Source organism: Myxocyprinus asiaticus, chromosome 4 (assembly GCF_019703515.2).
Source record: "Myxocyprinus asiaticus isolate MX2 ecotype Aquarium Trade chromosome 4, UBuf_Myxa_2, whole genome shotgun sequence".
In the NCBI taxonomy this organism is placed as follows: domain Eukaryota; kingdom Metazoa; phylum Chordata; class Actinopteri; order Cypriniformes; family Catostomidae; genus Myxocyprinus; species Myxocyprinus asiaticus.
In genome coordinates, this window is record NC_059347.1 from 38,197,069 (window position 1) to 38,213,269 (window position 16,201).

At 41.1% G+C, this 16,201-nt stretch overlaps 1 protein-coding gene across 3 annotated transcripts in view; it reads right to left on the bottom strand.

Annotated features, from left to right (window-relative positions):
• LOC127436513 (protein SCAI-like) overlaps window positions 1-16,201 on the bottom strand; it is a 46,218-nt gene that overhangs the window by 28,495 nt on the left and 1,522 nt on the right. The gene's annotated exons all lie outside the window — the stretch shown is intronic.

The following is a 16,201-nucleotide window of genomic DNA, read 5'->3' on the forward strand; positions in this document are numbered from 1 at the left end:
AAAAATAAAAAAAAAGAGAGAGCGAGAGAGTCATTAGCGCAAACAAGCTGTTCAAGTAGACATCAGTGGTGGGGGCAAGTTTTATGAATCACAGTTGAACAGGACGCCACAGAACTCTGAACTGACATATTGTAGGTATGAGAATCTGCAGCAGTGACGTGGGCAGATGTTGAATCAGCTTTGGCAAAAACTGACTAATTCCACCTCCGAACCAAGTGACACGCTCTGTGGAACTTGTGCTGGTTAGAGTTGGAACAAAAGTTTCACCAAGATATTCAAAATAATAAATGTTTCTGTCTATGGAAAACTTCATGAAAATGAATAACACAAAATACAGTCAGCAAGAAGCTTTCTTCAAAAGTGCACTCAGTAATTGTTATTTAATTTTTTTATGGCCGATATGACAGTGGTATTAGACTTTATACGAACACCTACTAGTGTGGGTGCGGCATAATGCAACAGCAAGTTTTTGGTTCTTGATGCCATTGTTTTCTACCACCGAAACTGACTACGTTTACATGCGCTTAAGAAAAAGGTTTATTCAAGGGTTTTTGCAGAAAGCGGCGTTCTGAAACATCATGTTAACAAGAACGCTGATTTCCTTACGCTGTTTAAGTGAGTAAGGGAAAGCGGTTTAACACACCTTGGTTTCTCCTGAAGAACGTGGCTTATTGTGGTCATGTAAATGCATAAGCAGCATTCGAACTGGTTTTTGAGGAGTGCGCATGTGCATAAACAAACCGGATAACAAACATCATAGGATGGAGCCCAACAACATGTCAACACAGCAGAAAGAATTCAACATTTCTGGAAGTACAGTAGGAAAATCACATAAACTATAAACAATACGCATTTATACAGTACACACCAATGTAAAATACTGACTGTCCCTCACGTTCGTGTATATGCACTCAAGTATATTGGGGGAATCCCAGAGTTTTAAGAGGGAAACTCCACTATTGCAGTGCAATTCCACTGCAGGTCGCGATATAAAGTGAAGGAAACAAACACAGCAACAACTCTGGAATATCTGGAAATAAAGTGAAGAAACAGACAATAAAATAGCAGTCTTCCTCAGATACCATGTTTGTTATTTACACAAGTGTCACAGGAAAACTGCTTTGCCGTTAGAGCCGCTTGTATGCGGGACTAAAGAGAAAGACGCTAACACAGCTCATGTAAACACAAACACTGATTTCGAGCCTTTAGCAACTTTCTCGCAATAAACGGCTTTCTGGTGTCCACATAAACTTGGTCACTGTCTAATAATAGAGAGGTTACTGAGATAAACTGAGCATTATTAGGCTGGTCATGTGATCTCAACATGGCGGAATAAAATGGCTTTCTATATGTCATTGATATGACTGGATTCTTCATCTCACTTTAGTGTGATTTTTAACATATTAATCAAAAGTGCAGTACTGTGCAAACAGTTTTTTGTGCAAAATGTTGTATAATGAGGATTTTTATTTTTTAAAATAAATGCCTTCATTTTTATTTATCAATTAACAAAAAAAAAAAAAAAACAATAAATCAAAAAATAAAATCAATATTTGATGTGACCACCAAATATTTAAAACAGCACCAATTCTCCATGGTACTCTAGTGGCAACTAGTTGCTCATTTTTCAAGGATGTTGGTTGAAAAAGTGGGTTGTTCCAAGCATCTTGAAGAACTGGCCACAGTTCTGTCTTAATTGCTTCTGTCTCTTCATGTAAACCTAGACTGACCCATGTGGGAACCATAATATCTGTTGAAGGACTCCTTGTTCTATTTCTGTTCTCTTCTATTTGCAAAAAGACTGTTTGGAAATCTAAAATGTATATTTCCTATTGACACACTAAAGCAGAAGATATCAAATAACCATTTTATAGGAATATTCCAGGTTCAATACAAGTTAAGCTCAATCAACAGCATGTGTGACATAATATTTAATACCACAAAAATATATTTTGACTTGTCCTCCCCTTTTTCTCCCCAATTTGGAATGCCCAATTCCCAATGCACTCTAAGTCCCCGTGGTGGCGTAGTGACTCGCCTCAATCCGGGTGGCGGAGGATTAATCTCAGTTGCCTCCGTGTCTGAGACAATCAACCTGCACATCTTGTTGAGCGCGTTACCGTGGAGACATAGCACGTGTGGAGGCTTCACGCCATCCACCGCGGCATCCACACACAACTCAACACGCGTCCAACCGAGAGCAAACCACATTATAGCGACCACGAGGAGGTTACCCCATGTGACTCTACCCTCCCTAGCAACCGGGCCAATTTGGTTGCTTAGGAGACCTGTGCTTTTATTAAATTTATAGAAATAAAAGCTGCGTTGCGAGCTCCGACATAACATGGTAGTGTTTTGTTTGTTTTGTTTACAGTTCTTATGTTTTTTGTCTTGGATGTTGTCTGCCTTATTGTCTACGACAGACAAACTCTTTTGGACATTGGTTCAGCAATTACACACCGTAAACCGGACTTCAAATTCCTCAATGCCGACCTGCTGTTTACAAACAAGCGGACCCCTTTGTCTGTGGAAAAGGGGAAACAGAGCCGGCGTTCTCATCAGAGTAAGACGCCGCGCAAATCGACCCCCGCTACCCAGTATTCTACTGGCAAATGTTCAGTCTCTGGATAACAAGCTCCGCAGCTGAAAGTGCGGATCTCTTTCCAACGAGAGACGAGGGACTGCTGCATTATCTGCCTTTCGGAAACTTGGATGTCTGCGGAGATTCCAGACTAAGCCACTGAACCCGCGGGGTTCTCCGTGCACCGAGCGGACAGAGCGAAAGACCTCTCAGGTAAAAGCAGATGTGGTGGTGTATGTTTTATGATCAACAAATCCTGGTGTGATCAGAGGAACGTACATTCTATCAAGTCTTTCTGCTCTCCTGATCTGGAATTTCTCATGCTTCTGTGTCGACCATTCTGGCTACCGAGGGAATTCACAGCGGTCATTATCACTGCCGTGTACATCCCGCCACAAGCCGACACAGACCGGGCATTCAAGGAACTGTATGGGATTATAAGCAAGCAGGAAACCGCGCACCCTGAGGCCGCGTTCATTGTGACCGGGGACTTTAATAAAGCCAGTTTCAAATCAGTCGCACCAAAATACCACCAGCACATTAGTTTCAACACACGAGGGGACCGGGTTTTGGACCATTGCTACTCTCCCTTCCGGTATGGCTACAAATCCCTCCCTCGCCCACCATTTGGCAAATCAGACCACTCTTCCATTCTGCTTCTGCCCACTTACAGGCAGAAACTGAAACAGGAAGCACCCACTCTCAGAACGATCCAGTGCTGGTCGGACCAATCAGACTCTATGCTACAGGACTGTTCTGATTACACGGACTGGGAGATGTTCCGGCCCGCCTCTGATGACGACATCGAGCTTTACGCTGATAGCGTAATGTGTTTCATCAGAAAGTGTGTAGAGGACGTCGTTCCGACCAGAACAACACGGATCTATCCGAACCAGAAGCCATGGATTAATAGCAATATTCGCGTGGCACTTAATGTGCGGACCTCCGCTTTTAATTCCGGGAATGCGGAGGAGCATAAACAAGCCAGTTATGCCCTGCATAACAGCAAAACACCAGTACAGGAACAAGATTGAAGGACAGTTTAACACCACCAACTTTAGAAGCATGTGGCAGGGAATTAACATCATCACGTACTTTAAAGGGAATAAAACCTCCGCCATGAACACCGCTGCCTCTCTCCCGGATGAGCTAAATACTTTTTATGCTCGTTTTGAGGGAAATAACACCGCCCTCGCAGAGAGCTCTCGTGGCCGAAGCTACAGAGGTTAGTTCACTCTCCGTCTCTGTAGTGGATGTAACCCGATGCTTCTGACGGGTGAATATCCGCAAAGCTGCGGGCCCAGACGGAATTCCGGGCCTCGTCATCAGAGCGTGCGCGAACCAGCTGGCTGGTGTTTTTACGGACATATTCAACCTTTCCCCCTCTTTGTCTGTAGTCCCCACATGCTTTAAAACATCCACCATTGTGCCTGTTCCAAAGCAATCAAAAATGACTTGCTTAAATGACTGGCATCCTGTTGCTCTGACCCCCATCATCAGCAAATGCTTTGAGAGACTAATCAGAGATTACATCTGCTCTGTGCTGCCTCTCTCTCTAGACCCATTGCAGTTTGATTACCGCAACAACCGCTACACTGATGATGCCATTGCATCTACAATACACACTGCTCTCTCCCACCTGGAAAAAAAGAACACTTATGTGAGAATGTTGTTTGTAGACTACAGCTCAGCATTCAACACCATAGTGCCCTCCAAGCTAGACGAGAAACTCCGGGCTCTGGGCTTAAACAGCTTGCTGTGCAGCTGGATCCTGGACTTCCTGTCAAGCAGACGCCAGGTGGTTAGAATAGGCAGCAACATCTCCTCATCACTGACCCTCAACACTGGAGCCCCACAGGGCTGTGTTCTCAGCCCACTCTTGTATTCCTTGTACACACATGACTGTGTGGCAACACATAGCTCCAGTGCCATCATTACGTTTGCTGATGACATGACGGTGGTAGGTCTGATCACTGACAATGATGAAACAGCCTACAGAGAGGAGGTGCACACTCTGACACACTGGTGTCAGGAGCACAACCTCTCCCTCAACGTCAGTAAGACCAAGGAGCTTGTGGTGGACTTCAGAAGAAAGGACAGAGAACAAAGTCCCATCACCATCAACGGAGCACCAGTGGAGAGAGTCAGCAGCTTCAAGTTGCTGGGTGTCCACATCACTGAGGAACTCACATGGTCCATCCACACTGAAGTCGTTGTGAAGAAGGCTCATCAGCGCCTCTTTTTCCTGAGACGGCTGAGGAAGTTTGGAATGAACCGCCACATCCTCACACGGTTCTACACCTCCACTGTAGAGAGCATCCTGATTGGCTGCATCTCCGCCTGGTACGGCAATAGCACAGCCCACAACCGCAAAGCATTGCAAAGGGTGGTGCGAACTGCCAGACACATTATCGGAGGTGAGCTTCCCTCCCTCCAGGACATATATACAAGGCGGTGTGTGAAAAAAGCTCGGAGGATCATCAGAGACTCCAGCCACCCGAGCCATGGGCTGTTCTCACTGCTACCATCAGGCAGGCGGTATCGCAGCATCAGGACCCACACCAGCCGACTCCATGATAGCTTCTTCCCCCAAGCAATCAGACTTTTGAACTCTTGATCTCCCATGATCAAAATACATTAGCACTGCACTTTATTACTCTTACTCTTATATCTCACACCGGACTGTCATAAATTATATTATTATTATATTATATTCTCTCTTAACAACTTACTATCAACCGACAGCCTGAATGTCAATACAGTACAACCTACTGTACATTCTATATATACTACTATATATACTTTTTTTATTGAATAATGTGTATCTATATTGTGTGTATTGTACTGTATGTTATTATTTGTATACTGTGTTGTGTGTAATTATGTGTATATTAGACTTTAAATTGTGTTATGTTAATTTGATGTTATTGTAAATTGGTATATGTCTCATCACTGTCACGACTGCTATGTTGATCGGAACTGCACCCAAGAATTTCACACACCATTGCACTTGTGTATATGGCTGTGTGACAATAAAAGTGATTTGATTTGATTTGATAAGTGCTTTTATTAAATTAAAAGCCTCACTTTTCTGCTTTTAAACCCTCCAAAAATGTACCATATTCACTTTCATTGTAAGTGCCTCACAGTAACCTCAATTTTTTTTTTTTTTTTTTTTTAAAGAAAAGGAGGGACGAGTCAAAATTCATTTTTGTGGTATCAACATTATGCCACAAATGCTCTCGACTGAACTTAACTTGTATTGAACCAGGAATATACCTTTAAGACAAATGTTTCTGTGAAACATCTGATGTGCTAAAGACTTTTGCATGGTAGTGTATATTATACATTTCTTAAGATGTAAAACCTTTTTGAAATTAAATTAAATGACACCCTTAAAGTCAACATGAACTTTGCATTCGCAACCAATTTTCCTTTCATAATTCCAACGTGTTTTCAAGTGAATGGGAATAATCAACGAGAACAAAAAATGTCAATTGCCTGCTATATCCACCTTATTTTTCAACAAAACTAGGGCACCGCCATAAGCAACATTGAATGTGGACCACTTCCGGTATAAGCCACTTCCAGCTATTCTAGCTATGCAAAAATACTACATTATGCTGCTTTATATTACAGGCTGGCAATAAATGTCAACAATAATTAAGATTTTCAGAAACACATTGGTTTTGATCGCATAGAGTTTTACCGTTTATTGCATTTAGTCATCGTTTAATCACACACTGTTGCACTGGCAGAATGAATTAAATCAGGCGCTGACACGGACAGTCCTCCACGCCATCTGACATGCCTCCACAAACTTTACACAACTAGCAGATAGAAGAAAGATGCCGGGAAAATGCTGCTTCAACTTTCTTTGCACCACAACTGCAAATTGTTTCGTCTTGGCACAAAACTAAATGCATTTTACTCTCCGTTCTTATCAGAGAGCATTCTCAATTTCTTAGCAGTGCATAGTAAACAAACACGCAGATCTCGCATTCAGCATGGCTTATGAAACATTGCCTTTGGAAAAAATAAATAAAGGCATCATCGGAGGTTATGCAGGTACATATGAATGGAGGTTTACATGGAGACAAGAAAGACTGCATCGTCACAATCTCGGTAAAGAAAGAAGCAGATTTTATTACCGTCTTTTCAATACAACAACACAGCAACAAGTGAATGATTTACTTACTCTTTTACTATAATTACTAATGTTAGAAAATTATCCAACATTGGCACATAATTCTGCTGTACATCCTGTGGTTTTGTGATAGTTTATAAGCCCAGATCACTAACTCTGGTATTATAACCTAGTTATTTACATTGTGGTCAATGCCAGCGGAACTTTCTCACATTCGCTGGAAATGCAGCCGCTGCTTACTTCCGCATTGCAATATAAGGTGGATATGGTGTCATCCACTATTCTTCTTTGTCTGCATAATAAGATATCTCAAAGGCCAAAAACAAACTCACGGTTTCAAGTATGCATAATGTACAGTCAGCCAGTCTTTATTTATAAATAACCAAGGACAAGGTGATCAGTATCTTTTATCACCCCGAAGGGGTTTATTTTGCGATAATCCCACTTATTATCCACCTTATCAAAAGACGACAAACACTGTAACAATATTTTGCACACACACACACAAAAATATTATACAGAAAATATTTGACCACTCAATTCCTCAATTGACCAATTGTAATTGACCATGTAAATAAAGGTCTATAAAGATGGCACATTGTCTGCTCTGTGCAGTTGGAAGAGGGCTGGTTTCCTGCAAAAAGCCAATTAGTCTGTTTTCACATGAGAGACAGAGAAATGTAAAGATACATTATTTTCATAAGCTTGACATCTCATCAAACATATTTAGTTATTACGTATGTTGTGAATATGGCTTATGTATTTGTGTGAGACTATATGGTGTCAACCAAACCAAAGAACACCACACATGGTCTCTCTGTGGTGGCAGGAGATAAAATCAGTGTCAGAGTGAGGATATGAGCCACTCTTCAGGCTACAACGAGAAAAGCCGGGGGAGATGTGTGTGTGTGTCTGTGGGGTGGATTGGGGGTGTAAAGTGGGAAAAGAGAGAGCATGTCAGTGGCATAGAGAAAAGTAAGAAAGAACAGGAAAGAGAGTGTGACAGAGAGAAAGATGGATGTAAACACATGCCTAAGGCTGAATATGCAGTGCTTACTGTTCAGATCAGATGTTAAATCAGACCAGCTGTGGGTAGGGAAAGAACCACACATGAGAGGAGAGAGTGAGATCCACACGCAACCATTCACATTGATAAAAATACATAATAAAGATTTAAGCACAAAATTTAAGAGAGCTTTGTGAAACAACTGGAAACTCAGAAGAGCAATTTGGTTCATTTACAAATTCCTTAGAAACTAGAATAGCCATAATGACTCAATGTAGTAGGTATAGAAAACCGACTAGTTGATTAGTGGTGTTAGTCATTTTAACAATGTGTAACACATTCATGGAAAGGAGGAGGCGAGAACCGGCTTGACAATATAAATAATAGTTTAATAATAAACTTAAACCAAAAGACACAAACACACACAGGTGTCGGACAGCTGTCCGTAACTCTCTCTCTCGCACTGCCGTGTCCAGTCGCCCTTATCCCTCTCAGGCTTAATCAGCCTAATTAATAGTAAGGGTGGGGCTTAATAATAAAAATAAGCCCCGCCCTCCACCCTGCCACATTCCTCCTTCGTTCTGTCAGGCCGGGGGGGGGGGGGGCGTGCCTTCCGCCCCGTCTGCTGGCAGGTCATCCCAAAGGGAGGGAAAACAACAAAAATAAAACGGTACTTGTACGCCATAATGGCGATGGTAACAAATTAACACTAATATTTAAAAAGAGAGAGAGAGGAGAGAGAGGAAAAAAAACTTACTCGCCGGTTCTCCGATACGCCGTAGCCTGGTCCTCGGCCAATTCTCCACCCTCTAGTGGACGACAGCCACTCCTCACCGGGCGGATCAGAGGCAGTCCTCCGGCCCCTGGCAGACGGAACACCCCGCCGCATTTTCGTTGGATGGCAGGGGTCTCCCCCACCCCTGGCAGCGGTCCTTCCGCTCCAGGCGATCGGCCAGGAGCCCCTCCCCGCTCGCAGTCGGCAGTCTCATACCCCGTCACGTTTCAGCGGCTGGAAGGGGTCTCCTCCACCCCTGGCAGCGGCCCTGACCGCTCCAGGCAGTCGGTTAGGATCCCCTCCTCCTCTCATGGTCAGCAGCCATTCCTCCGCTCTCAGGCGGCCGGGCTCCTCTGTCCCCCGGCGGATGTCCACGGCTGCTCCGTTGGGGTGGATGGTAGTGGCGAGGACTCTACTACGGCGCATCCCTCCTCTTTCCCAGGTTTCGGCACCAGTGTAACACAGGCAGCGAAAACCGGCTTGACAATATAAATAATAGTTTAATAATAAACTTAAACCAAAAGACACAAACGCACACAGGTATCGGACAGCTGTCCGTAACTCTCTCTCTCTCTCTCGCACTGCCGTCTCCGGTCGGCCTTATCCATCTCAGGCTTAATCAGCCTAATTAGGGGCTGGGTGTGCGGAACCACGACCCGGCCCCGCCCTCCGCCCAGCCACACAATGTTATTCATTGCTTTAAAGGGGATGACTTAAGAGATGCAATTCCTTGGAGTAGGTCTTAACCTAACCTTCAACAAATACAATTAGCACACAGTATAACTTCAAATCGCCTGCTGTGAGCAATTTCCTCGTTATTATGCATAATCAGTAGGGTGAGTAAATGACACATTTTTAATTTTTGGGTGAACTATTCCTTTAACAAAAATAAACGTATCATTTTTTTTTCATCAGCTTTACTACACAATAGTCATGTACAGTATTGCCTTATGAAATCATCCATTCAGCTACTTTATCCCTGTGTGTTTTCCAGCCATACAGCTTATCCAGTATTCTGAATGAAGCCGCATGTCTTTCTACATGGAAAGCTCTAACTCCATTATGTTTGTGAAAATAAATTTATGTTGAAGGCCTGTTCTCGCCAATAAGGGCGACTAATGTATGATGTATTGTGCTGACATTGGAAGGCACTGCGGGGAGAAACATCATTTATTGCCTGAAACTGTGCACAATGTCAGCTTGTGTGCATGTATGTGCATGCATGCATGCAGTCAGGTCCGGTGAGCAGTAAGACAAACATTCAGCTGTCAGTCCAAGGTGGCCTGAATGGAAAAAATCTGGGCATATCCATCACCCCTGCTCAGCCTCCAGATGGCTCACCAAGATCAACATATGGACTGTTTCATACTGTTTTTTGGATATGTTTCACCAAAACAGATATTTGTCACAATTAAATTATTATTATTTTAACTATTACACTGTAGCATAACAGTAGGCAAGGCAGAGTGATCAAAATCTTATATAAAGGTAGATATGGTTATTTTGTCTGGAAATTCAACACAAAAATGCTTTATTACAAAACCATGTAGTAAGGCCTATTTTTTGATAATCCAATTAACATTTTTCAATGTTTTTTTTTTTTTTACGTGCTGGTCTTTTTTTTTTTTTTTTGGCCATTTCAGCACAATTTAAACAAAGCACTCATTGAAAGCAGGTTTTTCTAGGGTGCCAATAGAACCCAAAAGTACTGCTGCAGAGCTTTTGTTTGTAAACAGTAATTTCATTTAGAGTAATGATAATAAATACATGCAATGTGCATATTAGTGCTTGAACGTAAGATTACAATTTAAAGAACACCTTATGCACATGTGTGTTTTACAGGTATTTACAAGTAAGTCTACTGTAGCTGTGTCAACTTCCAGGGATACATAATGTCTGACTTTGAAAACTTGTGTTAAGGTATTTCATAGTGGTTGTTTGCTGCTACAGTCTAGCACAGCAAACAGAGATTTGTTGAATAGAAAAGCTATCTGTTGTATGCACTGCTTTACAGGCTGCCATTTATTCCACTTATTTCTCAATTCACCATCTTTTTCAACATGAGACAGATACTGGAGATGTCATGTGCTAAGCGAACAAGAAAATTCAGGAAAATTTGGTTAAATTCGTACAGTTTAATATAAAAAGGCATAAGCCTATGATCGGTTTTGAGTGACAAACAGGCCAAAGTATTAGATTTATTCATTATAAATCTTGCCATCAGCAAGTGTGGTTTGGCGAAATGTAATATTTTCAGCTGGAGGGTTGGTGGTAATGTGTTTTGTGTTAGAACAAATCGACACACAATAACTTGATTTAAGCAGACAAATAATGAATGGAGTATGTGATGGAAATGCATCTAAATTTCAATACTCCAGTCTCAGGAGAATTGTCCTTAGATTTGAAACAAATCAGGTTAATACACTAAACAAAACAAATAAAATTAAATAAATAAAAGGCCATGTGTATGCATAATCATAGCCAGACATGCAGTCCATCAATAACGTTAAAGCGACAGCAGTAGGAACACCTACTAGCAACTTCACAGTACAGAGACTAGCGACATCAAGCTACAAAGTCGCTGCATGTGTGAAAGGGATGTGGTGGGGTGAGCAAGAGTCAGACACAGTGGGTGTGGCATCAAGCCTTGGAGAGGCATTTATTAGAAATAATAATAAACATAAAATGTTCATAAATGGAGAAAATAGTGTCCAGGGGGAATGGTGTTCAAAACAAATGGGAATCTGGCATCCTCACAGTAACACGGGACTCCGTAAGGGTCGGGATGTGTCCAAGGAATGGCCCAGGCTTGAGCGGGGTCCAACAGCCACACGTGCTCCCCTCCTGGGTTTGTGGCGAATGGAGCAGCGGCGTCCTTGGAGGCCTGTGAGAGGGGAAGGCGGCCCGGCCTCTAGCCTGTCCGCAGCAAGCATGCTGACCTCCCCGGCGACGCATCTCATTTGCACCGGGGGTCCGAGGAGTGGGTCCGGTGACACATCTAACTCGGCCAAATGCTCCCCGCTCTGGTCCTGGCCGTGCGAGGATGCCAGTGTGTGCATACATGGAGAATAAAAGCTGGCTCCCCGAGAAGAGGCCCGCTCTGTGTTTATTTGCCATCTGTGACAAGGCCAAACACACATCAGGTGTGCCTCGTTCCAACCCGCTGCCCAAACGAGGCTTATTAATTATGCGTCTCTTCTCTCTCCTGTCCACTCCCATCGTGAGCTTGGCTGAAGGACAGCCCTCATAGGTGGGCGACGATGACGAGAGGGAGGGGCGGGTCATTCCACCACAGGGACTTTACCCACTATTACACAAGGGAATTCAAAAAGCTAAATTAAACCGGTTTGTATTTCTTTTTCTTGAACAGATGGCATTCACTGGGCACATTGAATTCATTTTGCATGCTAACGGTCGCTGGCACCCACTGAAAATAAGTAAGTATATCAGAATGACTATTGTTGATCGATACGCTGATCAATATTGACATGAAGTTTGAAAGAATTCAATTTTCTGGTTGTAACATGTGTAATTGAAATAATCAGGATGTACACGTAGCCATAGTGCTACAGGGTGCAAGTCTCAGGCCAGAGAATTTTTGCTTTTATTCCGAAACAAATGACTGATAAGAATTGTCCACTGAGACCCTATGGATGCAATCCCAGCAACTCAGTGGGCTTCTGTTGCGAGTACTAATGATCAGAGGATGTGGGAACGGTATGGCTGGGGCTTAATGCATAAGAGAAAATCTTGTCTCTTCAAGGGACTGCAAGCATGCTCCTTCTTTAAACCCAGCAGTGGTAAAAGGCTTCTGCACAGAGATGTGTGCCTGACACACATATCCACTGCTTCCATAAAAATATATAAGCTATGCATCTGCACCAAAAGAACTGCAGGACAGAGTGTGTAGATCTATAATCTGTATTTACTAAAATCAGTGCTAAATCAATATCACTATTATTTTTTTTTTCTCCAGTCACTGCTTCACAAGACACATTTTATCAGAAGTAACTGTAACTTACTTTTCAGGGGACACCTAGGCATACTTAGTAATATATACTGAAAGTAGGCCTGCTGTTAAAAAATCAGCCTGAAAATACTTAAGGCTACTTTAGTGGAGAAAAAAAGCTTATTCCTGTATACTATAAAAATCAGTCATCCCATGAAATTAATACCAGGGACTAAAAATGGTTCAAGGAATGAAAATGAAAAACAAAAACAAATGAAATTGAGCAGAATGTAACTGAAAACCAGAACAAAGTGATTTTCAATTGTTCCAGAGTGAAAACATTATTTTTAAATGCTGGTAACCGGTTATAACCGGTTAATTTTGTTCCAATAATTTTTTCATGAAACTACAGGCCAAAGCGTTTATCACAGTACATTTTTGGAATTACACCATTTCAGTAAATAAATACTACTACATAAACGTGCACAGCTAATCCAAATACAAGGAAAACATTATTAGAGGTAAAACGTCCATTTCTCAATTGTTTCCAAGTCTTCACTTAATTATTGTCAGATATGATGCATTAATGCAGATTTGACATTGCCGGGTTTTGACTGAGAAACAGATCTGTAATAAAAATTATACTTAACTGTTAATTAACTGTGCTGTTATGATTTCTATGCTGATAAATCCTCCACACAGGAAAAAAAAATGTATTGCTAATTTTCGCTTATTTCAGTGAGGCAAGTGGATTATTTTGGGCTTGTTTTTCCATACCATGTTGATTGTTTCTCTTGCAAGTTCCAGCAACACCACAGTTGGTATTTCACTCACCCTTAGCACAGAATACTGTAAATTTAAAAAGAACATTATTAACCAAACACATCATTGGAGGTGAGCTTCCCTCCCTCCAGGAAATATATACAAGGCGGTGTGTGAAAAAAGCTCGGAGGATCATCAGAGACTCCAGCCACCCGAGCCATGGGCTGTTCTCACTGCTACCATCAGGCAGGCGGTATCGCAGCATCAGGACCCGCACCAGCCGACTCCATGACAGCTTCTTCCCCCAAACAATCAGACTTTTGAACTCTTGATCTCCCACGATCAAAATACATCAGCCCTGCACTTTTTTACTCTTTTATCTCACACCGGACTGTCATAAATTATATTACTGTCATTATATTATGTCTCTCTTAACAACTGACTATCAACCGACAGCCTGAATGTCAATACAGTACAATACTGTACATTCTATATATATACTTTTTTCATATATATTTTAATTTTTATTGAATAATGTGTATCTATATAGTATCTATATAGTAAAAAAAAACAAAAACAGCATATTGTATACTGTACAGTGTATGTTATTATTTGTATATTGTTGAGTGTAATTGTGTATAACAGATGTTTAAATTGTGTTGTGTTAATTTGATGTTTTAAGTTGTGTTATTATGTATAACAGATGTTTAAATTGTGTTGTGTTAATTTGATGTTTTAAGTTGAGTGTAATTATGTATAACAGATGTTTAAATTGTGTTGTGTTAATTTGATGTTTTAAGTCGAGTTTAATTATGTATAACAGATGTTTAAATTGTGTTGTGTAAATCTGATGTTTATTGTAAATTGGTATATGTCTCATCACTGTCACGACTGCTATGTTGATCGGAACTGCACCCAAGAATTTCACACACCATTGCACTTGTGTATATGGCTGTGTGACAATAAAGTGATTTGATTTGATTTGATTTGATTAACCGTTCTTTTATTTTGTTCTAACCAGTAACCATTTGGAAAGGAGGCTGTGGAACTTCTGAACCGGAACGAAAAAATACAGTTTTTGCTCAGAACGAACCAAAATTAAAAAGATTTCCTTTTTACACTTGGTTTTCTATCTGCAACCTCTCTTTCAGTTAAAGAGGTCACAACAAGCACATGTACTGACTAATTAATCTAGCCTTAGAGCATGCAAAGAAACCTACATGACTGCTCATGTTGACGGAAAATCGTCACTGGGAGATGTCATAACTCAGAAGACAGTTAAAGTGACTCAGAGATAGAAACACAGAGGACATGGTGGCTAAAGATCCCAAGGCTATCTAACAGTATTCAAATCCACCGAGGAATAAGGTAAGAAGTAAGCGCAGAGGAAAATAGGACAGGTGTCCTATATAATCCAGGATACCAACAAATGGAGCAAGTGAGAGGCTCCACTACATTTTTGGAGGTGTACACTGTTGGAACCAACTTGCATTGCTAAAGAGAAGTCCTTTCATGATAACAATTACAGCTGTTGCAATTATATAATCATGTAAAATGTCAATTACAGCATTCTATTTAGGTGTACTACCACTGCTCCAAACATTTCTATTTACAACCTATTTTTTGGGCCATTATGTGCTCGAATGCAAAGGCACATCAGTATTGCTCACTATCTACAGTAGACGGTGTATAAATTACACAAAATGTGAATAACACACATGTTTTTTCATGCAGTTAAAATAATAATGCAATTCAGGAACACAGTTATCAGCTTTTTTTGATGCATAGCCCACATAAAGAATATGGCATGCAGCTGCACTAAACAAATAAGTAATGTAAATTCTATTAATCGAAATGAATGATCACAATTACAATAGCTAAGGAAATAATCTGCAATTATGATTTTCGTCATAATCGTGCAGCCCTATCACAAAAGAAGATTTTTTGGTGAATATCTCAGCTCTGTATGTCCTTCAATACGAGTGAATGGTGACCAAAACTTTAAAGCTACAAAAGCAAATAAAGGCAGCATAAAAGTAATCCATAAGACTCCAGTGGTTAAATCCATATCTTTACAATGCGATAAAAGTGTGGGTGAGAAACAGATCAATACTTTAGTCCTTTTTTACTATTAATCTCCACTTTTACTTTCAAATTCTTCTTCTTTTGCTTTTGACAATTTGCATTCTTTGTGCATATCGCCACCTACTGGGCAGAAAGGAGAATCTGTAGTAAAAAAGGACTTAAATATTGATGTGTTTCTCACCCACTCCTATCATATTGTTTCTGAAGATATGAATTACTTTTGTGCAGCATTTATGTGCGTCACCATTCACTTGTGATTGTGAGGACCTACAGAGCTGAAATATTCTACTAAAAATCTTTGTGTTCAGCAGAAGAAAGTAAGTCATCCACATCTAACATGGCATGAGGGTGAGTGAATGATGAGAGAATTTTCATTTTTGGGTGAACTAACCCTTTGCGTGAATTGAGGAGCCTAAATGAATTTGCATAATTTAAAGGGAGACTACATAATTGACCATTATTCCAAGAGAATACTCAAACAGATTGGCATAAAGCATAGTAATAAAAGCAGAATTCTCTTATACAAGCTCATTCATCCATAACAAGCCTGTCTACATGACGTCATTTCAGCTGAGCAACCTGGTGCTTCTTTTCACATATCCTGGTGATGTGTGTGAGAGCAGATGCTTAAAATATGTTTGTCTGAAACAAATCTTTATTTTTCTTTTCCACTGGCAGCGTTTCCCGATCATCTCATTTTATCTCGCATAATTATCACAGGACCTCCCCCTTTAAGTTCAATGCATATTTGTAATAGAGACGTAATAAGCTTCCTATACTATGATAAGAAGCATTCGCACGTGCCCTCACAGTCACACATTATGCACGCGCGGACGATGCAGTCTGAACACGAAGAAGAGGAACAGCAAACGCTCTGCAAAATTTAAATCCGTTCT